Genomic DNA, 25116 nt, shown 5'->3' on the forward strand with positions numbered 1-25116 from the left:
ATCGATACATGTAGTTCTTTTGGATTATTCACCTTAAGAATATATCACAATCCATCCAATTTTCAGAGCCATGGTAGAGATGTGGTTAAGCGTTCAGCTACTAACCAAAAGGTCAGCACTTCAAATCCACCAGCCACTCCTTGGAGACCCTGTGGAGCAGTTCTGCTCTGTCCTACAGGGTTGCTATATGGTTTTATCCAGTTCTCCATTGGTGTGCATGTATGTTGCTTCCAGTTTAATTGCAAGGAATTTAATAAATAATATTCTTATACATATATCACCTTCAGCTCATGGGCATGAGTTATGTAATTGCAAGTCATAGGGTGTGTGCATTTTCAGCCTTGCTAGGTATAGGCAATTGTTCTTCAAACGTATTGTACCAATTTATACTCTCACCACTTACACGTGAAATTTTCTGCTGTACCAGCATTTTGGCCAATACACAGTAGGGTCAGGCTTTATAATTTTAAAAGAACTAGTTTTTCTTTTCTTGAAGTACGTATCATTCTAATGAAATTTTCTTTTCAGTATTTCTAAGACAACATCATGTAAAACAGATATGATAATGAAACTTGAACATAATTGAAATAAAATTTAAAACAATTTTCATAAAACTTTGAAACACTTACTTAAATAAGAAAAATGTGAGGAGATATTAAACATTGATTTTAACGACTTTGACATAAGCAGAATTGTATTTCCCAAATTGAATCAAGGGGACTCTCCTTAATGCGTGAGTGTGTACGTTGTACACACTCTTATGATAACAGTAAGTCTTTTATGATATTATATTTTATGATTTTATACAGACTAATTAAATATAGTAACAGTGATTTATTTTTGAGCTTACTATTTAGAAAATAGATGTTATGGATTGAATTGTGTCCCCTCAAAATATGTATCAACTTGGTTGGGCCATGATTCCCAGTATTGCATGTTTGTCCTCCATTCTGTGATTGCAATTTTATGTTAAAGAAGATTAGGGTGGGATTGTAACTCCCTTACCCCGGTCATATCCCTGATCCAATGTAAATGGAGTGTCCCTGAGGTGTGGCCTACATCACCTTTTATCTCTCAAGGGATAAAAAGGAAAGGGAAGCGAGCAGAGAGGGAGGAACCTCATACCACCAAGAAAGCAGTGCCCGGAGCGGAGCATACCGCTTGGACCCAGGGTCCCTGCATGAAGAAGCTCCTCGGGGGGGAAGGTTGATGAGAAGGCCAACAGAGAGAGAAAGCCTCCCCTGGAGCTGATTCCCTGAATTTGGACTTTGTCATGAATTGAACTATATCCCCAAAAATATGTGTGTCAATTTGGCTGGGCCATGATTCCCGGTATTATATGATTTTCCTATATGTTGTAACTCCTGCCTCTGTGATGTTAATGAGGGAGGAAGGATGGCAGTTGTGTTAGTGAGGCAGGGCTCAATCTACAAGACTGTATTGTGTCTTGAGATATAAAAGAGAGAAGTGAGCAGAGAGACAGGGGGATCTCATACCACCCAAGGTCCCTACGCAGAGAAGCTCCTAGTCTGGGGGAAGATTGATGAGAAGGCCTACAGAAAGAGAAAGCTTTCCCCTGGAGCTGACACTCTGAATTTGGAATTTTAGCCTTTACTGTGAGAAAATAAGCTTCTCTTTGTTAAAGCCATCCACTTGTGGAATTTCTGTTATAGCAGCACTAGATGACTAAGACATTACGTTATTAGAACTTAACATTTTTATATGTTTGGAGTTTTATTGTGAACACTTTTTGTTTACAAACTTCCAATAGCTTTTGTAGGTGACCATTAAATTTCTCAGTTTGATCTTTCCTTCCTTGTTCACTGTTACAGAACTCCTCTAATGATCTATGATCTAAAGAAGGTCGAGAACCAGTATTTCCTTTAGCTGGACAATTAGAAGTCCATAACTGTGAACTTTCTATTGAATGCCAGACTTCAGTCAAGATGTTTTCACTTGGGTTTTTCACAGACTGGTATTGATTTCCTTCACCATGCAGTATGTCTTTTCATGTAGTAATGCCTTAAGCAGAGAAGAGATGGAGGAAAGCTCTGAGTTTTTATCTGTTGAATACTTAGATATTTTCAAAATATTTACATGTATTGCCCCTTTTGTTCATATCAAATGAACAGGGCTAAATGATTTTCCCTCACAATTATATTTCACATTGTAGGTTTAGAAATTCAAACAGGTAAATGATTATGTCAACCATCACAATATGTTAGAGGGAAGGGAGCTGAGTAAATTAAGGAAAGCTCCCTCCCAACTCCCAAGTGGCTTCATAGGGTGACAAATCTCTAATTAATTTGCCACAGTCCAGGGTGACAGTTCTAACATGTCAGCACAAATCAGGGACAGCCATTTTAACCAAGTTCACAAAACTAATACATAAAATAAAAATATGAATTTATTGATTCACAGTGAGAAAAATGACTACCGAGGGGACCCATCAATTGGATCTTTTGGTCAATGTGTTTTCCCTGCAGACTCTCCACAATGAAAATCAAGTTCTAAGGTTGCTTGGTGAACCTGAAAACCAATCCTTAAATGAAATATAATAAATGTATACGTTAAAAAAAAAAAAAAGTAAAGGCACATGCTTGACCATCACAAAATGTTGAAGTGAAAAGAGTTCACCTAAGGAAGCCCCCTAATTATCCCCGAGAGGCCTCTCAAGATGCTATACATACTGAAGGAATTAAATTTGCAGTTAAAGTCTTTCCCATAAAGAAAACTCTAGGCCAAGACAGTTCCTTTGGACCAAATATTTAAGGAAAGAACAACACCAGTTCCACACACATTCTTCCAGAAAATTTAAGAAGAGACAACTCTCCTCAATCCATTCTATGAGGTCAGCATTATCCTGGTCCCAAAATCTCACAAAAACATTACAAGAAAGGAAAACCACAGACTGACATCCTCATGACACAGATGTAAGAAATCCAAACAAGTTTCAGTGAATTGAATCCAATGTATAATTATTTTATGAGAAAGACAATACACCCTGACAAGCGGGCTTTATCCCAAGAATGCATGGCTGGTTCTTACTCAAAAGTTAATCAACGTATCAACTGATGAATGGATACGTAAAATGTGATACACACGTACAATATTATTCAGCAATAAAAAGAAATCAAGTACTGATTCATGCTACAACACAGTTAAAATTTGAAAGGAGCCAGTCACAAAAGACAACATATTGAATGATTCCATTTATATGAAATGAGCAGTATAGGCAAAGCCATAGAGACAGAAGGTGGATTTCTCCAGGGCTGGGGTTGTGGGGTTCAGGTGATAAAAACTGATTATGGTAATGATTGCACAGTCTGTGAATGTACTAAAAACCATTGAAGGGTCTAGATGGATAAATTGTACCATATATGAGTTATATCTCAGTAAAACCATTAAACATCAAAGTAATTTACTATATTAATGAACTAATAAAAGAAAACCATATGATCATGTCAGTAGATGCAGAAAAAGCATTTGCCAAAATCAAAAATTCATCTCTGTAAAAACTTTGGCAATTAGACACAAAAACTTCCCCCACCTGATAAAGGGGATCTAAGAAAAGTCACTAGTTAACATACTTAATGCTTCCCCTAAGGTCACAGTTGGACCAGTCAACACATCAGTGATAAGAAAACAATGGCCCAAGAGCTATAGGCTGTCTGCTTTTGATTTGGACCCACTTGGATTGAATTTCATAATGAAAAGGTGGCATTGAATTTCCCTTCTGAAATATGCTCTGCTATTCACATTTTACTATGAACAAATATTTCCAATATGTTAATTGGCATTCTTCCAGTCAATAAATTAAGTGACCTCAATTGCCCAGACGAGTATGCAATCATACTATTTTCACTTTGAGGGGAAAAAAAAGAAAATTCTGAAAAAAAAAATCACGATTTTTGGAAAAGACTCCATGGTGAGAAGGAACAGAGATTCTCACAACTGCTACACAGCTGCATTCAGTTACTAAGACACATATTTTGTACTCAGTTTATTTGGAGAAAGACCCAAAGGTTAAAATTTGACCTGAGATTTAGAAATAAATGATTTTTACTAAAGTAGAATGTGGGTCGTTAGTGGATATCTGGTTTTATTTTTATTGTTGTTGCTGTTGTTCTTTTAGCTTTTGTTTTCTAGCTTTTGTTTATGCCAGGAGGAAGGGTTTTTCAGCAGCATGACAGCTACCATAACCCTAAACTTTGAGTTTCCTATGCAGCTAGCTCAGGATCCACCCCAACCTGCTGTAAGGACAGCCCCTTCCTCTCTTTCCGAGTACTGGAAGACAAAGGAAAAGAAATGGAGCTGTAGCCAAGATCTTAAATTTCAGCAAGTTAATTCAGTTTACACATCACCTTGCCTTCCTGTACTGCTGACACTTTCTGTGGGACGCTACTAACCCTGATTCTTTCCTTCCTTCAAAATGCCCGACATCAGGCTGCTGGTGTAGCAGAAAATTACTGTTCTGGAGAAAAAGGCATGTCCTGTCTAGGCAGGTCAAGCAACAGTAAATGCTCCTCTATTTCATGCTATTTTGTAAATCACTTCAATTCTTTTCAAAATAAAGCAAGAATATAAAGTGCATTAAAAAAAAAATGATCTAATTGTTAATGTACAAGTCTGTGCAAAGGCACACACAAACAAAAATCCAGAAAGACTTTCCACCTCAATTGCTATCTTAAAAATAAAATAAAATACAGGCACAATAAACATGAGGACATACCAGAAAATATTTGAAAATCTGAGAACACAAAGTATTGGTGAAAAAGTGGAGCCACAGGAACTCAGGTTTGCCAGTGGGAGTGTGAATTGCTACATCCTCTTCAGGAAGCAATTAAGGATTATCTTGTAAAGGTGACCATTCACAAACTCTGTGACTCAGTAAGTCCAATCCTAAGCTTCTGTCCTAGAACTCCACCAGCTAAAACAGAAGCAACTAGCCACATAAGGACTATTTAAATTTAAATTAATTAAAATTAAGTAAATATATCCCGAAAATAATGAGCACAACTAGTGCTCAGATCTTGGCTTCTAATACCATTTATTCTCCAATAAGAGGATCCAGAACTCCTCTAGGAAATGATTGATTCTAGGACTGGGGCAGGAAATATATGAGGTGAGCCTGGAGCATATTGTTGTGCCAGAAATAAGGAATTGCCCATAAAAACAAACGAAACGCAATGATGGCAGTATGTCAAAGGGACACAGGAGCCAACTGAAAGAGCTTTCAACAACCAAATCTGAGACAATTTGAGCAACAAAATGAAGTAGTGTCAGATTATAACCCAAAATATAAAATAAATGTGCTTGAGTCTATACTGATAATGAATAAAATATTGAATAAATAAGTAAATGAGGGAAGAGATGAGTGGCCTGTGCAGAAGTATTCCAGATAATCCCCACTCCTTCCAAAGAGTGCAGTATGGACAGTAGAGGAGGGTAAAGGGTAGCTTTACCATGAAGAAACCTGACAACACAACCTCAGCCAGGTGATGGAGTTCAATATCAACAGTGATAAGGCATGATGAGAACATGTACCTCTGATACAATGTAATGAAAATGGAATTTCACCTCTGTTGTCTATCTTCCAAAAACTCCAATATAATCAATCATAAGGAAAAAATAATCACACAAACCCCAAAAGAGGGACATTATACAAAATATCTGACCTGTGCTGCTCAAAACTACCAAGGTCATTAAAAAAAGAAAAAAAAGTCTGAGAAACTGTCCCAGCTAAGAGGAACCTAAGGAGACATGATGACTAAATGTGATGCAGGCCTTTGATGGGATCCTGGAACAGAAAAAGGACATTAGGTAAAAACTAAGGAAATCTACGTTAAGTATGGACCTCAGTTAATAACAATCAAGTAGTAACAAATGTACCATAGTAACAGAAGATGTTCATAATAGCGGGAACTGGGTACAGGGTATATGGAAACTCTCTGTACTATCTTGACAATTTTTCTATAAATCTAAAACTGTTCTAGAAGATGTTATTTTTAAAACGAAGAAAAGTAATCAGAGAAACAAAATACCAATAAGACATATTACATACACTATCTATCTAAGTGACATACACTATCCCCTTTTTCCCACTAATCTTTGCATCATGATAATAAATTTATTTCAACACTCCATGGATTGCTTTTTCTTGAAAATTAATGCATAAAGTCATATTGGACAGCATAGACAGAACTTTTCCATCATCACAGAAAATTTGGCTAAAGTGCTGCTCTAGAGAAACCCTTATGTATGCACACCAGTAGATACACACAAGAATGTTCATAGCAGCCTTGTTCATGATTAAAAAAAAAAAAATTTAAAAGACAGAAAACCCAAATGACCACCAACAGAGGACTGAATAAATTATGACGTATTCAGTTAGTAGAATTCTATATATGAATGAACTACAGTTTCATACATGAACATGAATGAATCTTTAACATGTTGAGTGAAAGAAGCAAATAGCAAAAACCAAAATATTATATCATTTTTAAAAACTCAGAAACAAGAAAAATGAAGAATGCATTGCTTATGGATACATTTGTAGGCGGTAAAATTATAAGGAGAAGCAAGAGAACAGCAATCACAAAATTCAATTCAACTCTCTGGGATAGAAAATGAGAGGCATTTAGTAGGAGAAGTACTTGGAGCTTCAGTGGCATTGGGAAAAAGTCTTTTGTTAAGATGGAGTGGTGGTTTGCATATCCTTACTTTTTCTCATTCTTCACAAGGTACATTTTCATTGTGGAAGATATCTGAATACATTATCTATCTGTCAAAGCTTTATCAGATTCCTGCTCTGGTTACATACCACTTTTCTCTACTATGGAACGCCCATTTCCATTATCAAGTGTTCCTCCACTCCAAAGGTCGGCTTTAAAACTTGCTGCCTATCAAGAATTTCGCTATTTGTTTCCTGACTCCTTAAATGTTTGTTGGTGATTGTGCTTCCAAATTTGCATTACTAAATTTTAGCCTGGATTCATAGACTAATTTGGCACTTCAAAACTCAAAATGAATATCAATATATGCTTCCCAATTCAGCAGATATTATCTTGCAAGTTAAATGAGCAAGGCCAATTCAGACAATCTATTGTTTAATATTATGTCACTCAAATATTGACTTCGCTTACAATGGAGCATCATTACGAAGATGAATCAACAGCACTTAAAATGCACAAAATGTTTCAGGGTTCCCTTCGTGGACTTTATTAATATTCTTCTACAAAATATTGTTGATGCCACTTCATTCGTATTTGAAAGTCCTCTCTTTGATTTACTTAACTAAATCTCTACCCACTCTTTCCTTTGCTTTATTAAGCACTAACTTCCTTTTAAATCCTGCTATGCTTTCAAAAATAGTAGTCAGATGGGAAAGTCTACTTGAAATTATTGTTTTTAGTTATTTCCCATGCAGATTTTCTGAATTCCTGTGTTTTTTAAATTTGGATTTTTTTTAAATTATGCATTTAATTACAACTGATGGATATTCTCATCATTTTTAACAATAAATAGGGTTTTTTTACAAGTTATTTAGCCTATTTTATTTTAAATTATAATGTTTCAAAGTGCTGCACTATTCAGAAATTAAATATAAAGGAAAATCAAATGAAGTTAATAGAATAATGAACAGCCTTTCCCAGTTGGCTAAGCATTTCTAACGAATGTAAATTGAACCACAGAGACGAGACCTCATAGTCCAAAGGTGTAACCGCAGCTTTCCACTGGGGTCTTTGTTCCATAGTCTTTTTTATGTATACATTGAAATATACGCTGGCTCCTTATTAAACATGGCAAATATTTATTTTCAGAGTATAATAACATTATATTGATCAATAAATTATAGTAATTGATATCTGGTTTTAAACAGTTTAAGATTAGGGATCTCAGTGCCAGACTCTTTTCCACTTTCACAATATAATTTCAGTGAATAAAATAAAAAAGGTGAGAACTCACAATACTGTAAACAAGGAGTGAGAATTAACTAAATCTGTAATAAATCTCCATTAACGTCATGGCTAGAACTGAATAAGAGAATACCTGTGAACTACACACTTGGAAATAAATGGAAATGTTCCCTTCATCATTCTCTTGATCTACACCTTGAATCAACCAGAAAATTGCTCCAAATCCTTCAGAGATGATATTTTCTAAGGCAGCCTCACACATATTCTCACTCATCCAGTAACTTGTTCCCTAAATCCAGGTAGAAACTGCAAATTCCAGTAAACACAAAGGCAGAAAGTGGAGGACACTGGCCACAACAGGTTGAAAAATGGAAATTTCAATTTCTACAAGGGTGGGGGACAGAAGTGGGACATTGTAGGCAATGATAGAAACCAGGAGAGACTTCTTTGGAGTGTCCAGAGGGAACTGACCTTTCCACTTTCCAATGGGTTTATATTGTTCAGGGGCCAGGTGTTAAGGGTAGAAGAGTCCAAACTAGATGAAAGAGAATAAACACATAGTAAATAGACTACCTATGCAATCTCCTTTTACCCTTCACCCCCACCCTGGCTGACCACCATACAGTAGACACTTTTCTGAGAACCATCTCGCCCTAGTCCCCATGATAAAAACTATTCTGATACAATGTGCCTCTACTCCTTGGGCCACAGTTGACTTGACCATGGGGGACCATAGCTGGGATATTCTTTCCTTTGTAGTTTAGAATTAAGAACAGCATTTCAAATCAGCCAAGTTAGCTTCACCACAGAAAATATGTTATTAGAGGGTTAATGGTAGCCATTTGTTTATATCATATCAGCCGAAGTAGCAGAAGAACTAAATAAGTTAGAGGACGGTGCCAAAAATGAGAGGTGGGGAGGAAGGGAGAGAACCAAGGAGGGAGGGATGAAGATAGAGAGAGGGACAAAAAGAGAGATAGAAATGTGGAAAGCAAACACAAAGAGTGAAGAAGAGACAGAAAGAGGGTCCCAATGGCATTTTATCTTTGGCCCAACTGATTCTGTTGCTCATGAGTTTCTAAGACACACTTCTGCATCTTCACATTAAACATCTTTTTTTTTTTTTAACTTGACATACTTAAGTGAATTTCTGCTATTTAAAACTAAGGGTAAACATAGAGTTAGCATATGACCAGCAATTCCACTCCTAGATACTGTCGAAGCATAATAACCCATAAACTGATTAAAGTAAAAGTGAGAGATTTATTGAAAGTAAAGAGACATTTCAAGCTAGAGATAAACAGAATTCCATGTGGTGGAATCCAGCAATCCAATATGGCAACTCAGCAGTGACATTTTTTAAGGGGCAGATGAAGCATATTATTTGATTAGTATTTCCAAACTTGTATCATTGAAAGACATTGCTTGATTGGCAATTACAGGCTTAGACCATCAAAGGACATTATTTAATTGGTACAACACGGTAGTAGGCAATTAAAGGCAGGAATTTCTGTGGCAGGAACTCGTAAAGCAGGATTTCCTACAGTGTAAGTTCATAAGGCAATTGGCTTAAGAAGATACATGTATCTTTCTTAGATTGGTTACAGTGTAGTAATTATAAAGGCATGCAAGAGGGGGAGGGTCTTGGGGTAGTTATGTCATCATTACCAGACATTCCTCTCTTAGAAACAGCATGAAAGATGACTGCCACTAGGATGAAAACGGAACCAGCAACCAAGGAATTGCACCCAAACTTCAAGCTGGCCACGTCACATCTTATCAGATACCTCAATTTTTTTTAATTCCCTCACATATTTCCTCCTTTTGATCAAGGATTTTTAGACCAATTCTTTGATCAGTTCACCAACCACTATTCTGAAAGAAGGCTTTCTTCAACATGTACTTTGAGCCTGTGTTCATTCTGGATGGGTACTCATTTAATAAGACTTTAAGACCTCAAATGCTATGTGTGTGAAAAGGTTATTATTGTTAGGTGCCATTGAGTCAGCTCTGACCCATAGTGACTCCACACACAACAGAATGAACCCCTGCCCAGTCCTGCATCATACTCCCTCCTTAGGAACATTCTGACTGTACTTCTTTCAAGACAAATTTGTTCATTGTTTTGGGAACCTATGGTACATTCAATATTCTTCGCTAACACAAAGGTATCAATCCTTTTTTGGCCTTCCTTATTCACCATCCAACTGTCACATGTATATGAGGTAGTTGAAAATATTATTGTCTGAGTCAAGTGCACCTTAGTACTCAATGTGACATCTTTGCTTTTTAACATTTTCTAAAGGTCCTTTGCAACATATTCATTCAGATATAGCATGTTGTTTGATTTGTTGATTGTTTTTTCCAGGGGTGTTAACTGTGAATTCAAGAAAAAGGAGATCAAACTATGAATAGCAGGTATAAATAGTAGCAGAACATTGTGGAAAGGTAGTTGGGCATTATTGGACATCTTCACCATGCCATAGCGTTAGCCTTTTGCTTCTGTGGTGTTACTATGTGAGGGTTAGTACAAGATAGTCCACTTTAGAGGAATAACCTGACATCTGATGGCTTATTCAAGGAGTGGGCTCAAGACCACCTGAAATATAAGTACTGTCAATGTACATTATTCTTCTCATAGGCATTAAATGGTCTTTTAGGTAACAGCATTTGTCAAAAGTTTCAAACAATATTTAACAGTCCCTATGTTTTGTTTTTAATTTTTTTTATGATTATTATGATTATTACAATGACAGTGGGTTTTATTGATCTGGTTGACAATAATCATAAAAATATTATTTTTTTTTTGATTATTACAATGACAATGAGTATTATTGATCTGGTTGACAATATAGACTTAATCCATGACCCAATGCCAGGTAGTCAGCTGAAAATACCTAGAAAAGAGGAGTCTGCAGGTAGAGGTATGCGGAGCCTAGGAGCTTTCTGGGGAGTTATTGTCATATCTTATTCTACCTCTCCTGACGTGTTAATCTAGGTGCAGCTAAGGTGTTAGTTACAGCACAGACCTTACTTTGCTAGGCTAACAGGAAATCTAGGGCAATTTAATGATCCAAAATTACTCTGACAAGTGAGTTCAGTGATTTCTCTTGAGCAGTCATAACATTGGCAAGATTATCTGCTACTCCTTCCATGGTTCTGGAGATGTTATGGATGGTGGGTTCTAAATCTCCTACTCCATACCAAAAGAAGAATATCCTTTAAAAACTATAACCTGAACCAGGAAATTCCCATAAGGGGTTCCCTCCACCTCTGCCTTGCTCATCTCTTGACTCTTTGTCTCTCCTTCTTTCTAATAGCTTCAGGTGGTCAGTCCAATGTAAACTGTCATCATAAGAATGAGTGTCTAAAGATTCCCATATGGCCTAAAGCACATTGGCCTGTCATTTTCTAACCATCAAAGCAGGATAAAGCCCAGGTGTAAGACTCATAATTTGGATTTGAATCAGCAAAAGTGGAGTATCTTGATCCTCCACATAAAAATGCATATCCATATAGGACACATATTATGTTGGTCCTGGCATCTTTACCGGGGAGAGAGACGGTTTGATTTGTCTGTTCGAGCCAATTTTCTGTCAAGGAGTTTTGGGGGATAGACAATCATCCTAACTTTAGCCAATTCCACATTTGGGCACAAAAAGGCCTTTTTCCTTTTAGACATGCTGTTAAATTTCCTGGAAAAGCCATGTTCCAATATCTGGGAGGAGCATTACATGAAATTAAAGACTCATTTTTACGATCTGAAGAGGAGGTCCAGAATATTTTGAAACGCTCTTTAACTCTAATCCAAGTAAAATTTAAACGTTGGACTTGGGGTTCGGTTAGTATCTCAGGAGGACTGCACAGTCTCACATACATGGATCACCTAGAGGTGATGTTAAAATTGACAGTAGCAGGAGGAACAAAGCTATAATTCAGTATGGGAGTAGCTAGTGGATCTGAGCTCCCATGTACAGTTTTGGGTAAAAGATGACAGATCCAGCATTCAGTCAGAATTGTGGATCGTGTAACTCCCTGAGCGGGCTTAACAAAGGTATTCTTACACCAAGAATTAATAGGAGCTGTGATGAGCAGGAGTAGGGGCCGAAAGTTTAAAATCAGCTTCATATTGGAGAAACACAACCCAAAAGAAATAATCGAGGGTTAATAGCATACAAATAATAGTGATGCCAAAATAAACTTAAGCAGTGAAAGGCCTAAGGGAAGATAAAAAGGCCACCAAACAATAAAGGACAAATGTAATTAGAATGCTAATGATAAAAAGATACAATGTTATTTCAACATTCATGTGTCTTATTAATCTGTGATTGGCATTAATAGTAAGGTGTTAATCGAATATAAATGGTAACAATTATAAAAATGCTATTAGGATTTAAAACAAAAGAGTTAATAAATGATTCCAATCACAGACAGGCCATAAGAAATATAACTATTTTCTAAAAGTGGTGTTTGTAAAAAGGAGTCTGGTTTGTTAGGGGAAGAACAATATACTAAAACATGGAATAATATCCAAGTTTGAGTTCAGTGATAATAAAAAAGGATTAGGGTAATCAGAAAACAAATTCCTAGTACTCTAGAGCTATTTTTTTCCATCCTAAAAGTTGAAGTTTATAAATGAAAAAGCTACTACAAAAGCAATGACAAGTCAAAAATTCAAATTAAGCAATAATGACTATAATGGTCAGCAGGTGGCACTACAGACAAATTAAATCATTAAAACCATCAAAATACCCGCAACCAAAAATCATAATCTCAGCACCTAAGAAAAACACAAAAAGGGTGAAAGCCCTCATTTAAACAAAGGTAACAAGTGGTATAATATAGTCACCAAAACTACCAGGTATAATTCCATAATCATGCACAACAGCTAACAATACTAAGATACTGAAAATGATAAAGAAAAAGGCAAACGGTCCAACTTTTACTTTCAGGTCAGGTCCAGAGATCTCAAGAAAGCAGTATGCCCATCTGCTTCTCTTCCTAGCTACGTTTGAATTTTAATTTCAATCTTGCATGAGGCTCAACAGTCCATTCAGGAGTCGGAGCTCTCTTCAGTTGAATAACTTAATCTAAGCCTTAACTGCCTGTAATTTTCTGGCAGAAGGAGTAGTGAGAAAGACCAAATAAATGTCTTTCCATCAGATTTTAAGAGAATTTTTTAATTGGTGTCTTTTCTCTTAAACATAACCTCCAGGTTGAACATTAGGTAATTTTAATTATCAAAAGCTTCTTTAACTTGTGTAAAGTATTCATTAGAATATTGGATCAAAGATTTACAATATTGAAACAAATCAGGCTGAACTAAATTTGAGTCAGGAGGAGGGTCATTGGCAGTTCACCAATAATTTCATGAGGAGTCAATTTGTGAGATCAAATGCAGTATTCCTTAAATTTAAAAGGACCAGAGGCAGCACCTAGTCCAAGGCAATTGTAAAGATTTGGAAAGTTTGGCTAGTTGAGTTTATATTATCCCATTAGTTCTTTCAACTAGACCAGAGGGTTGAGAGTGATAAGGACAATGAAGTCTTTGAAAAATGGGGAAGATTTTGCATATTTCCTTAATTATTTGCACAGTAAAATGGGTGCCTCTGTCACTACAAAGGACCCTTGGGGCTCTTGAAGTGGGAAAAATGTTCTCAAGAATTTTCTTAGCCACAAACTTGGCAGTAACTTGACAACAGGGAAAATCTTCTACCCAGTGAGAAAATCTTAAAATCATTACTAATACAAACTTGTAACCATTTGAGGGAGGAAGCTGGATAAAGTCCATCTGCCATTCAAGCATTGGTCCTGATGGCAGGGGAAACCTCCCACGTAGAGCTTTATAAGATTTACCTGCATTAAATTGAGAACAAATCAAACATTGAGAATCCACTTGCTCAGGGGCTTCATAAAAATGCCTCCACCAATATTACTCTAAAATTTCTATCATCTATTCTCATCCCAAATGGGTATTCCTGTGCAATGCCTCCAGTACAGAGGCTTGCATGGATTTGGGGAGAACAAAGTTCTCATTGGACCTCATCCATATCTCAGAGGTAGGACATTGGGAGAAACCATGTTTTTTTCATTTCTCAACCTCATCGTGTGGGGCTAATTTTTGATGTTCAAGTAAATCCTCTAAGTCAATTCTTCCTCCAGGCCTAGAGGAAATCTCTATAAGCATGCTAAAAGGTTGTTAATCATCTAAAACAGTGATCCAATGAGAGGGACCATACATAATTGTTAAAATCTTGTGAGGAGCATTAACAGGATTGAAACAAGAGGAAGTGTGACCTTTAAAACCATGAGAAAAAACATGATCTACAGTGACAGAAAAATCTCCCCATCAATGGGCTTCTAAAGCCCTGATTAGCTCATCTGTCATTACTTCTATACTATCATGCCAGGAATTTCAAACCACAGGAACATGTAAGCATTCTGGAAAGCAGAGTTTTTTTATTAGGCCCTATCCTCACAGCGGAAACCCTGGTGGCATAGTGGTTAAGTGCTACAGCTGCTAACCAAAGGTCAGCAGTTCAAATCCACCAGGCACTCCTTGGAAACTCTATGGGGCAGTTCTACTCTGTCCTATAGGGTCACTATGAGTTGGAATTGACTCGACAGCACTGGGTTTGGTTTTGGTTTGGTATCCTCATGGCAACAGATTTGGTTTGGCTTATCCTCAATCCAGAGCCCTGGTGGCACACTCATTAAGAGCTTAGCTGCTAACCAAAAGGCTGACAGTTAGAAGCCACCAGCCGCTCCTTAGAAACGTTATGAGGCAGTTCTACTCTGTTCAATAAGGTCACTGTAAGTCAGAATTGACTCAACTGCAATTTTTTTTTTTTAAATTACTCTCTCCTTTTCCTCATGATAGCAAGTGGAATTTTCATGGTCATGACCGAGGGCAGTATCTTTAAAGGTGATTGGCAAGCGGCTTGTTTAGCTGCTCTGTCAGCTAAATTGTTTCCTTTAATCTTCTCTGTTCGTGGAGCTCCCTTCGGTTGGTGGGACTGGATTTTAATTACAGAAACCTCAGGGGGGAAGCAAATGGGCTTTTAAGAGCTCTGCTACTAAGGTCCCATTTCTAAATTTTAAAGAAGTTAGGAATACCCTTTATTTCCATGACATGCCAAAATCCTGAGTAGCTCCACAAACATACCTGTAGTCCACAGAATATTTACTGGCCCTCCAGAAGCAAATATGCAAGGCTTCATGAGTGCAATTAGTTCAACTTGCTGGGCTGAAGTTACTTCAGGAAGGCACCACTTTTGAGGAATTCAGTTGAGGTATTCATGGCATATCTTCCCTGGTAATGGGAGCTTTAAATATGGCCCATCAACAAATAGAGCTAAATCAGGATTTGATAATAGGATTTCTTGTAAATCTGGTCTAGGAGCCAAAAGCTGTTAAGAGTTAAGCAATCATGGGATGGATGATCTTCATTGTTAGGTAAAGGTAATGGTGTAGATGGATTCAGAGACGTTACAGTATGTAGCTAAATAACATTATTGTTTTTATTTTGTCTCTTCGAGTCAATTTTGACTCATAATGACCCTGTAGAACAGAGTAGAACTGCCCCTTAGGGTTTCCAAGAAGCAGCTGGTGGATTTGAATTGCCACTCTTTCAGTTAGCAGCCTGAGCTCTTAATCACTTTTCCATAAGGGCTCCAAATAAATATTAGAAGAGGCCAAAAGAAGAGAAATTCATAAGCAGTCAGCCTATGGCCAACAGGTGCTGAGTAAGTGTTGAATTTTAAATGGCTGAAGCCACATGAGAGACATAAATGTCAAGAAAATTTCCTTTAAAAAAAATCTGCTGTTGTATCAACTAGTCTAGCGGTTTCAGCAACTGCTCTAAGGTAAAGGGGTAGCTCATTGTGATAGAGCCATGCTAGATATTATAATAACCAGTGGGTCTGAGTTGTTCTCTGTGTTTTTGAGTGAGACCATAAAGCATTCCCAGAAATCTCATGGACAAAATGTGAAAAGCCTAAATTATAACTAGGAAACGCTAGAGCAAGAGGGTTAATTAATCCTTCTTTTAGTTAAGTGATGGCTTTTTGGCCATCCTCAGAAAGCTGGATGGGATCAGGCCTGAACTCCTTAGATAATGGTAAGTATGTTGAGCCAGCAAAGAAAAATTAGGTACTCAAGTTCTGCAATAGTCACAGAGTCCTAGAAATCCACCTAACTGTTTCTTGATAGTAGGAACAGGATAAGCTAAGATGGTCTCTTTTCTTTTTGGATCTATAGTGACCAATTTTGCTGAAATAACATGTCCCAACTACCAAAAAAAAAGAATGGGCTAACTAATCTTTCTCTGGAGGTTTTGCGACCTCGCCTGGCCAAATATTGTAACAGGGTACTATCAGTAAGACATACCTGTGGAGAGTTAGAACAGACCAGTAAATCATCCTGAAGGAATTGCCTTAAAGGATTTACTTGAACATCAAAAATCAGCCCCACATGATGGGATTGAGAAATGAAAAAAACATGGCTGCTCCCAATGCCTTATCTATGGGATATGGATGGAACTCAATGAGAACTTAGCTCTCCCCGAATTCCTTCAGGCCCCTGTACTGAGGCAATGCACATGAATACCCATTTGGGATGAGAATAGGTGATACAAATTTTAAAGAAATATTGGAGGGGAAATTTTTATGAAGTTGCTGAACAAGTGGCTTCCCAGTGTTCAATTTGCTCTCAATTTAATTCAGACCCCTGAATGAACCGTAAAGTCTGTAAATCAACATGTAAAATATGAGAAAAATAGATGGAGGCCTCAGTAAAACCTTGTGGCATGACAGTCCAGGTAAATTTTTTATTCCCCCCCCCGCCCCCCACACACATAGAGGCAAACAAATATTGACTGTCCAGTTGGACTGGAATGCTGAAAAAAAAAAAAGCACTGCAAAGATCAACTACTGTATAGTGAGTTGCTTAAAGGGGAACATTAAAGAGAAGTAGGTGATGGTTAGGAACTACAGGGAATCTTGAAATTACTATACGATAAATAGCATACAAGTCTTGGACAAATCTTCATCTCCTATTGTTGGGTTTCTTAACAAGGAAAACAAGTGTTGCAAGGAATTATTAAGCCTTTAGACAAAAAGTCTTCAATTATAGGAACAAATCTTTCCTTCACTTCTCGTTTCAAAGGGTATCCAGAAATTTTAGGTAAGGGTTTGGAGGTACCTATTTGAGTTTTAATTGGTTCCACTGATAGGACCCAACCAACATTAGTAGAAGTAGTGACCCACTAACTTTCACATACAGAAGACAGACATTTCATAGAATTGGATAGAGCAGGGGAATGACCTTCTAGTGGTGTTAAGCTAAGTGCTTGTAAATAGAAATAGGCTTCTTCACTTAAAATATTTTATATCGTAGAGTCTATCTGTTAATTGGATTCAGTTCAATCTATTAGAATTTGTCCTGTTCCTGAGAATTTCATTTGGCAATTCCATTTGGATAACAAATATCTTTCTAATAAATTTACAGTGTATCTAAGCTGAGTGAAAATTGATGTATGTCCTCTATAGGACCTACAGAGACAGAAACAAGCTGGGAATGGATTAAAATCTGTTCTTCATTAGTGACCCCCGTGACTCAAGGCTTTATTACTCTGGGACATGGGGTTTTGTAAATATGTGGGGTTTATTGCAGATACGGTGACACCTGTGGCAATTTAAAATTTATATGATCCTCCATTTATTTGAATAGTAGTTTCTCCTTGAGAGTTTAGTGCTACCATAGGAAAAGCCCCTGATTTGTCCCCAGAGTTCCTTCATTCTATTTGCTTCTGGGAGACATCTGGTGTTAAGTTGCCCAGTTTAATTTTTAAATATTCCCTTTTAAAATGTCCAGGTTTTTTACAGTAGTAAAAACAAGTGGTACATTACTAGGCACAGTTTTAGCCATATGTCAGGTGGACTTAGCCAGTGTGTGAAAATTATTTTGAAGCTGTGCTTGTAACTACTGTAATTGCAGGGCCATAAGTTGATTTTGTTTAGCTTTGATTTTCTGTTCAGCTTCCCTAGCCTTTTGTTTAAGAGTTTGAGACTGCTTATAGGCTACAGGGGCTAACTACTAAGTGTTTTCATTTCCCAATCTAATCTGTGGCATTTTACTAACTCAGTGAGCTCTGGACAGAGGCCATTGACAAAAAGGGAATTGAGAGTAATACAGGATCTAGATTCTTCTAGCTTTAAACCAGAGTGTTCTTGAAAAAGATTAATTAAACAGCCCCTATAATTTTTTTTTATAATCACAAACATTTTCATCTCTATTTTGTTTGCAACCTTGAACCTTGGTCCAATCTATTTCTTGGGGGAAAACTGTTTGGATAGCTTCATTAAGGTTTGTGACAATAGTTCCAGTCTGTGCTATTAGTTCCATGTCAGGAACTTTAGACCAGGTGGTTAGCATTTGCAGAAGTTTTCCACTGGTTGTTTTTCATTCACCTTTGAGTGTCTCCTAGCCCTATCAGTGAATTTATTAGATTATGTAAGTCTGCCAGACCAGGTTCATAGGTATCAGCTAAGGTTCTAAATTCTTGAGCAAATTTGAGAGGGTCTTTGCAAGTGTTAGGAAATTCCTTAACCATAGTGCAAAGTTCCTCTTTTGTTTAGAGGACAAAAGTAAATTGTGGTGGCTCCTAAGTCTCTTCAGGATATTTAATCTTAAATGGCATTTCACAACTAGGTTTTAGTTTTCTACAGGTTTCTTGCAATAATAGGGAGGTTCAGTATGGGAGGTTTCATTGTAGTAGGTAGATAAAGAGAGGTAAAGGAAGGGAGCCAGGCATCAGAGGCTGGAGATGGAGTACAGATGCCAGGGATTTCACTATTTGGAGAAAGGGAGCCATTTATGGGAAGGGAGGCATTTTTAGAAAGGGTGTTATTTTGAGAAAAGGAGCCATTTTGAGAAAAGGAGCTATTTTGATAAAGGGAACCAGTTTGAGAAAGAAGGCCATCTTGGGGAAGGGAGCTATTTTAGGGAACAGAGTCATTTTGGGAAAGGGAAGGTATAGGGGCTGCTTCCAGGTAGATAGTCATTGAGGTTACAGAGCTCTGACACTGCAGTTCTTTAATTGTTTCACTTATTTAGAAATAGTCTCCTGCAAGGAGGTGTGTTTATCATTGTGATTTCTTTTGGAAGCTTCTAAGTACCAATCAAAAAATGTCACCCATTGCTTTAGTTTTATTCATAAGCCCTTAGTTCCTAATCTACTGTGCAGAAAATTCAACTTATTAACTCAAACTACCCCACAATTGTCATTGATCCTTTAAATTTCACTCCATAAGTGCATGTCAATGATCTAAATACAAGACTGAACCAGGGCTATAAATGCTTTGTCACATAATCTGTAGGAGTTCCTTTAGGGGAACTTGGACATGACATTCCCCGTATTACAGAGAAACTTGCAAGTATTAAAGACCTAAATGTGCATGGAAACCTTCTGGTGCACCAGAAAAAAAAAAGAGTTTAGTAAAATAGACTGGCTGTGAGATGGCAGTCCTACCAAACTTAATTTGACAATGAACTCGCAGAAAATGAAAGTATAGAGAAAAGACAGCCAATAAATCTCTCAAAGAGCCATCTTCACTATGTGGAGGCTTCGATCTGAGAGGCTTACCTCCAATGAACCTGGAGAACTCAAGGAGACAGTTTTGGGCACAAGTGGCCCTTGCTGGTACCAGGGCGAGCCATTTCCACAACTTCTTGGGAACCCAGAAGATAATACTCTGATTAAAGTAAAATTGTGAAGTTTATTGAAAGTAAAGAGACAGCTCAAGCCAGAGATAAATAGGATTCCATGCAGTGGAATCCAGTAACCCAAGATGGCAACTCAGCAGTGACGTTTCACAAGGGGTGGATGAAGGACATGAGGCACATTACTTGATTGGTATTTACAAACTTACATTATAGAAAGACATTACTTGATTGGTAATTATAGCTTAGATCATTGAAAGACATTACTTCATTGGTAGTATATCCATTATTTGATTGGTAGTAGGTCATTATAAGACAGGACTTCCTGCGGTGGTAACTTGTAGGCAACACTTCTTGTAATGAAAGCTTATAAGGTGATTAGCTTAAAATGATATGTGTGTCATTCTTAGATTGGTTAATAATGTAGTAATTACAAGCGTATGTGATGAGAGGGTCACAGGGTAGTTACATCATCATTACCAGATATTCCTCTCTTAGAAATAGCATGGAGGATGGCTGACATTAGGGTGAAAATGGAACCAGCAACAAAGGAATCACACCCAAACCTCAAGCCAGCCATTCAGACCTCGTCAGGTACCTCAATTTTTAAAAATTCTCTTACACAATGCAATCCCAAGAGAAATGAAAGCAGGGGTTCAAATACATACATATACACCCATGTCCACAGCAGCACTATTCACAGGTCAAAATGTGAAAACAAGCTAAGCGTCCATCAACAGATGAATGGATAAACAAAATGAGGGATATACTTACAATGCATACAGTGAAGCATTATTCAGTCATAAAGAGACATGAAGTTCTGATATATGTTACGACATGCTGAGTGAAAGAAGTCACACACAAAAGGACAAATGCTATACGATTCCACTTATATTAAATACCTAAAATAGGGGAAAAATGCATAGAGACAAAAGAGAAGTAGTGGAAACCAAGGGCTGGTGGAGGGCAGATAGGGAGTTAATGCCTCAAAAAAAAACAAAAAAATCATAGTTTCTCTATCATCTGAGGTAGAAAGGGAAGGAGGGAGAACAGATTGGAAGGAGTCACCCAGTCAGTAAATTGTGATATTTAGCCTTACATTCCAACCCTGCTTGATGGAGCCTCTGGGCTGAGAGACAGTACACAGATGACTGGCTCAGATGTCTAAAGATAAGTCCCCAGGAGGTCTGTCCATGCCATTCTTTCCCCCCACAATCTCTGCGTCCTCTACAGAGCCTCTCACAGAGTAAGATCTCTACTTGGTGATCATATCCATACTCAAGACTTCCTCTCTTAAAGGTAGGTGATTCTGAAATCCAAACTTCTAGACCCAGCCTTGCCTGGCTCACACCCATAGCCCCTTCTACCTCCTCTCCAAACCTAGTACTTTCTCCCCACTCCATCCTGCCTCTCAGAGGAGGGAAACCCAAAAGAACAAAGCTTGTCACATTGAGAACTGTAGTAGAAACCAATACATCTTCACAAATGAGATTGCATGTGAGGTAGGCCTAAAGAGAAAGTGAATTTCTCTAACCAGAGAGAGGAGGAGGGCAGGTCCAGGCATAAGTAGACATAGCAAGGTACAGAAGGAAGATGAAGTGTGGTCTGTTTTATAAAAAGCAAGTGTCCAGGGTGATATGACAGGCTCACAAATTTCTCAGTGAGGTGGGTTGTTTTCTCTGTTGTTTTGCATTGTTTTTTAGTCTTATAATCATTCAAAGGAACATAAACTAAAAAAAAAAAAAAAAAACTAAGGGCCACTGAATAAGTGAATATTGTATTTCATGTATGTTGTTGTTGTTAGGTGCCCTCGATTCAGTTCCAACTCACAGCGATGCTAGATACAGAACAAAACATTGCCCAGTCCTGTGCCATCCCCACAATCATTGTTATACTTGAGCCCATTGTTCCAGCCACTGTGTTAATTCATCTTGTTGAGGGTCTTTCTCTTTTTCTCTGACCCTCTACTTTACAAGAATGATGTCCTTCTCCGGGGACTGATCCCTCCTGATAACATGTCCAAAGTATGTGAGACGTATACTTATTACCCTTGCTCCTAAGGAGGATTCTGGTTGTACAAGACAGACTTGTTTGTTCTTTTGGCAGTCCATGGATATTCAATATTCTTCGCCAACACCACAATTCAAAAGCGTCAATTCTTCTTTGGTCTTCCTTATTCATTGTTCAGCTTTCGCATGCATATGAGGTGACCGAAAAGACCATGGCCTGTCAGGGGCACCCTAGTCTTCAAGGTGACATCTTTGCTCTTCAACACTTTAAAGAGGTCTTTTGCAGTAGGTTTGCCCGATGCAATGTGTCATTTGATTGCTTGACTACCGCTTCCATGGTGTTGATGTTGGATCCAAGTAAAATAAAGTCCTTGACAACTCCAATATTTTCTCCATTTATCATAATGTTGCTTATTGGCCCAGTTGTGAGGATTTTTGTTTTCTTTCTTTTTTTTTTTTTTATGTTGAGGCATAATCTATACCAAAGGCTGTAGTCTTTGACTTTCATCAGTAAATGTTTCAAGTCCTCTTCACTTTCTGCAATCAATGTTTTGTCATCTGCATATCGTATGGATCCCGCAAAATGGCATAAAATAAAGGATGATCTCTCCTCAGGTCATATATGTGATATATTAGTTAATACTTTCTTGTATGACATCCACGCTTTCTGCAGTAGTATCTCATTGTAATCACCCATCAAATTTATTGAGCATTAAAAAAATTTTTTTTTTTTTTGTCACCTTAGCACATTTTTTCCACAGTGATGACTCCTAACCTACAATTTTCTGGATTACATTCTATTGTTTTCCTTCAGAATCAGTCTTTCCCTAGTGAATTGCTTTCCATTTATCTTGATTAAACCTTACTCTATTGATTTCTGTCCTTTCTCTAACTTCTCAGAAACCTGCTGTATATTAATTCTGTGCTCTGTGATATTAGCTGTCCCTGCTGGCACTGGATAACATTTAGGAAAGTTTTAAAATCCAACAACACTGAATAACTTCCTTTTCAAACTTCAGATGCTATATTTAATTCCAGTAAGATGACAAAATGTGTGCCTGCGTATTTCACCTTGGGATGGAAAATTCTTTATGTTCCAATAATTCACTCTTCTTTCATTGGAGAGAATTATAACATTTATGAATCATCTACTGAAAAGTCAAGTTTAATGATACCATTCTGTCTTAGTCATCTTGTGCTGCTGTAACAGAAATACCACAAGTGGATGGTTTTAACAAAGTAAAATTTATTTCCTCACAGTCTAGTAGGCTAGTAGTCCAAATTCAGACTGTCAGCTCTAGGGAAAGACTTTCTCTCTCTGTCAGCTCTGGAGGAAGGTCCTTGTCATCAATCGTCCCTTAGACGAGGAGCTTCTGTACACACAGACGCCAGGTCCAAAGGACATACTACTCTCCCGGCACAGCTTTCTTGGTGAAATGAGGTTCCCCATGATCTGGAGGCTTTCCTTTCTTTTTATCTCTTGCAAAAGAAGAGGTGGTGCAGACCATGTCCTAGGGAAACTCCCTTTACACTGGATCAGGGATGTGACCTGAGTAAGGTGTTACATCCTACTCTAATCCTCTTTAACGTAATCTAATCTTGCCTCAATAACCACAGGGAGAGATTAGAATTTACAACACACATAAAAATTACATCAGATTACAAAATGGTGGACAATCATACAGTACTGGGAATCATGACCAAGCCAAATTGATGCACATATTTTTGAGAGACACAGTCCCACCCATGACAGCCTTCTTGTGCAGTGAGACAAAATAAAGGGAAAGGTTCATATCCTAAAACCAAAGTGTACTTACTATTTGAGAGTTAAAATAAGAGTAACAAGAAAAAAATGTATAATTACTTCTGCTTAAATTCTGTGTGCCAAATATCACACATTCATTGCTTATTTAATGATCATTCTAGACCTAAGAATTAACAGGTAAGTACTTTATCCAGTGTGATACAGCAAGGTGGGATTTGAATCTAGAAATTTCTGACTTTTTCTACTGTTACAGTATGTTCTTTTAATTCATAAGACAATAAGTGTTTGGATAAGTGAATGAATGATAGAAATTACGATTAACTGACATGAAGAGAAAGAAGAAAATGAGATTTTAGACTTCTTGCTGTCTTGTCTCCTCCAGCCTCCACCACTACCAGATATAAACTAAAATTCCTAAAATAGATTTAATTTCAAAGCCAGCCCCAGGTACGGTATGACTTTTGATGGCCATTTTAGGGCTAAAAATATCGTCTTTTAATAGGACACAAACATTTCGCTTCACTATTAGAGATAAAATGCTAAAGTTCAAACGACTTGGGAGCTAACACATTTGGGAATTAACACTACTCTAAATGTTATCAAATTCACCTGTTTTGATGTTGAGAGAGAATTAAAAATCAAGAAGGAAAGAGGCAAAGCACCTTGCATCCATGCCTCTGTACTAAGACAAATGATATTTGTGCCCAAAAGAAGCGTTATAGTGTGTATTTCCATACATATTCTACCAAGTCCAAAACAAATACTTCTTCCTACCACCAAGATGTCTGTACTGTGGTCCCATTCTCTCTGTACTTGCTAGGGTAGTAGTGGGTAAATGTGGATAATCACGTAAGCAAAACCAGTCATTCTCAAACTCGTCCAATCACCTGAGGAGGGTTTATTTGCTTGTTTGTTTGTTTTTAATGCATATTCTCACCTCGTCTGGAAATCTGTGAGATTGAAAACTGAGAAATCCAAGTTTTAAAAGATTCCCAGGTGATTTTGACGCTTAACCAGGTTGGAAATCACTAGACTGGCAAACATATTGCCTCTTGTAATATTTCATTAATTCAATTTAATAGGTATTTAATGTGTGTTGGTTATATGCTTAGTTTGGAATGATGATTTGGCTCTCATTTCACAGTGCATGTGGGTTTTCCCCCAGTGTTGTCCATAACCCCAGCAGGGCATTCGTTACCCCTAAGGAGAGTTGTTATCGGCAAACAAGAGAACCAAAAGAGATCTCTATATAACATGAAAGTGATTTAAAATAATGTGTTATTTAACAGAAATAATATTTTCCTTCCCTTTACCTACCCTTTTTGCCCAGACTATAAATTGTCTGCCTTGAGGATAAGGAAGGAGAAGTGACAGAATACCCAGACTGGTTTAAGTATTCAGTAGCAGAGGGCTTGGAAAGGAGCAGGATCCCAAAGTGTGCTCCCTCTTCTCAATGCTCACCTCCCAACACACATATATGTAACCCCCCATTGATTTAAGGATCATTAGAGAAGACATTACAGAATGATCTGGGGCAGCCTCCAGGGTTTTCTTTGACCTAGAGTGCAGTAGAAACAAACCAAACATTCCCAAGTTCCAGAGAGGATCAGGGAAGTATCAGACATTGAGCCAACCTGAGACTATCCTCCACTCTGGATGACTTAGCCCAGAAGATGAGTCAAAAACCACCGGTTGTGGATTT

The sequence above is a fragment of the Elephas maximus genome, chromosome 8 (genome assembly GCF_024166365.1).
Source record: "Elephas maximus indicus isolate mEleMax1 chromosome 8, mEleMax1 primary haplotype, whole genome shotgun sequence".
In the NCBI taxonomy this organism is placed as follows: Eukaryota; Metazoa; Chordata; class Mammalia; order Proboscidea; family Elephantidae; genus Elephas; species Elephas maximus.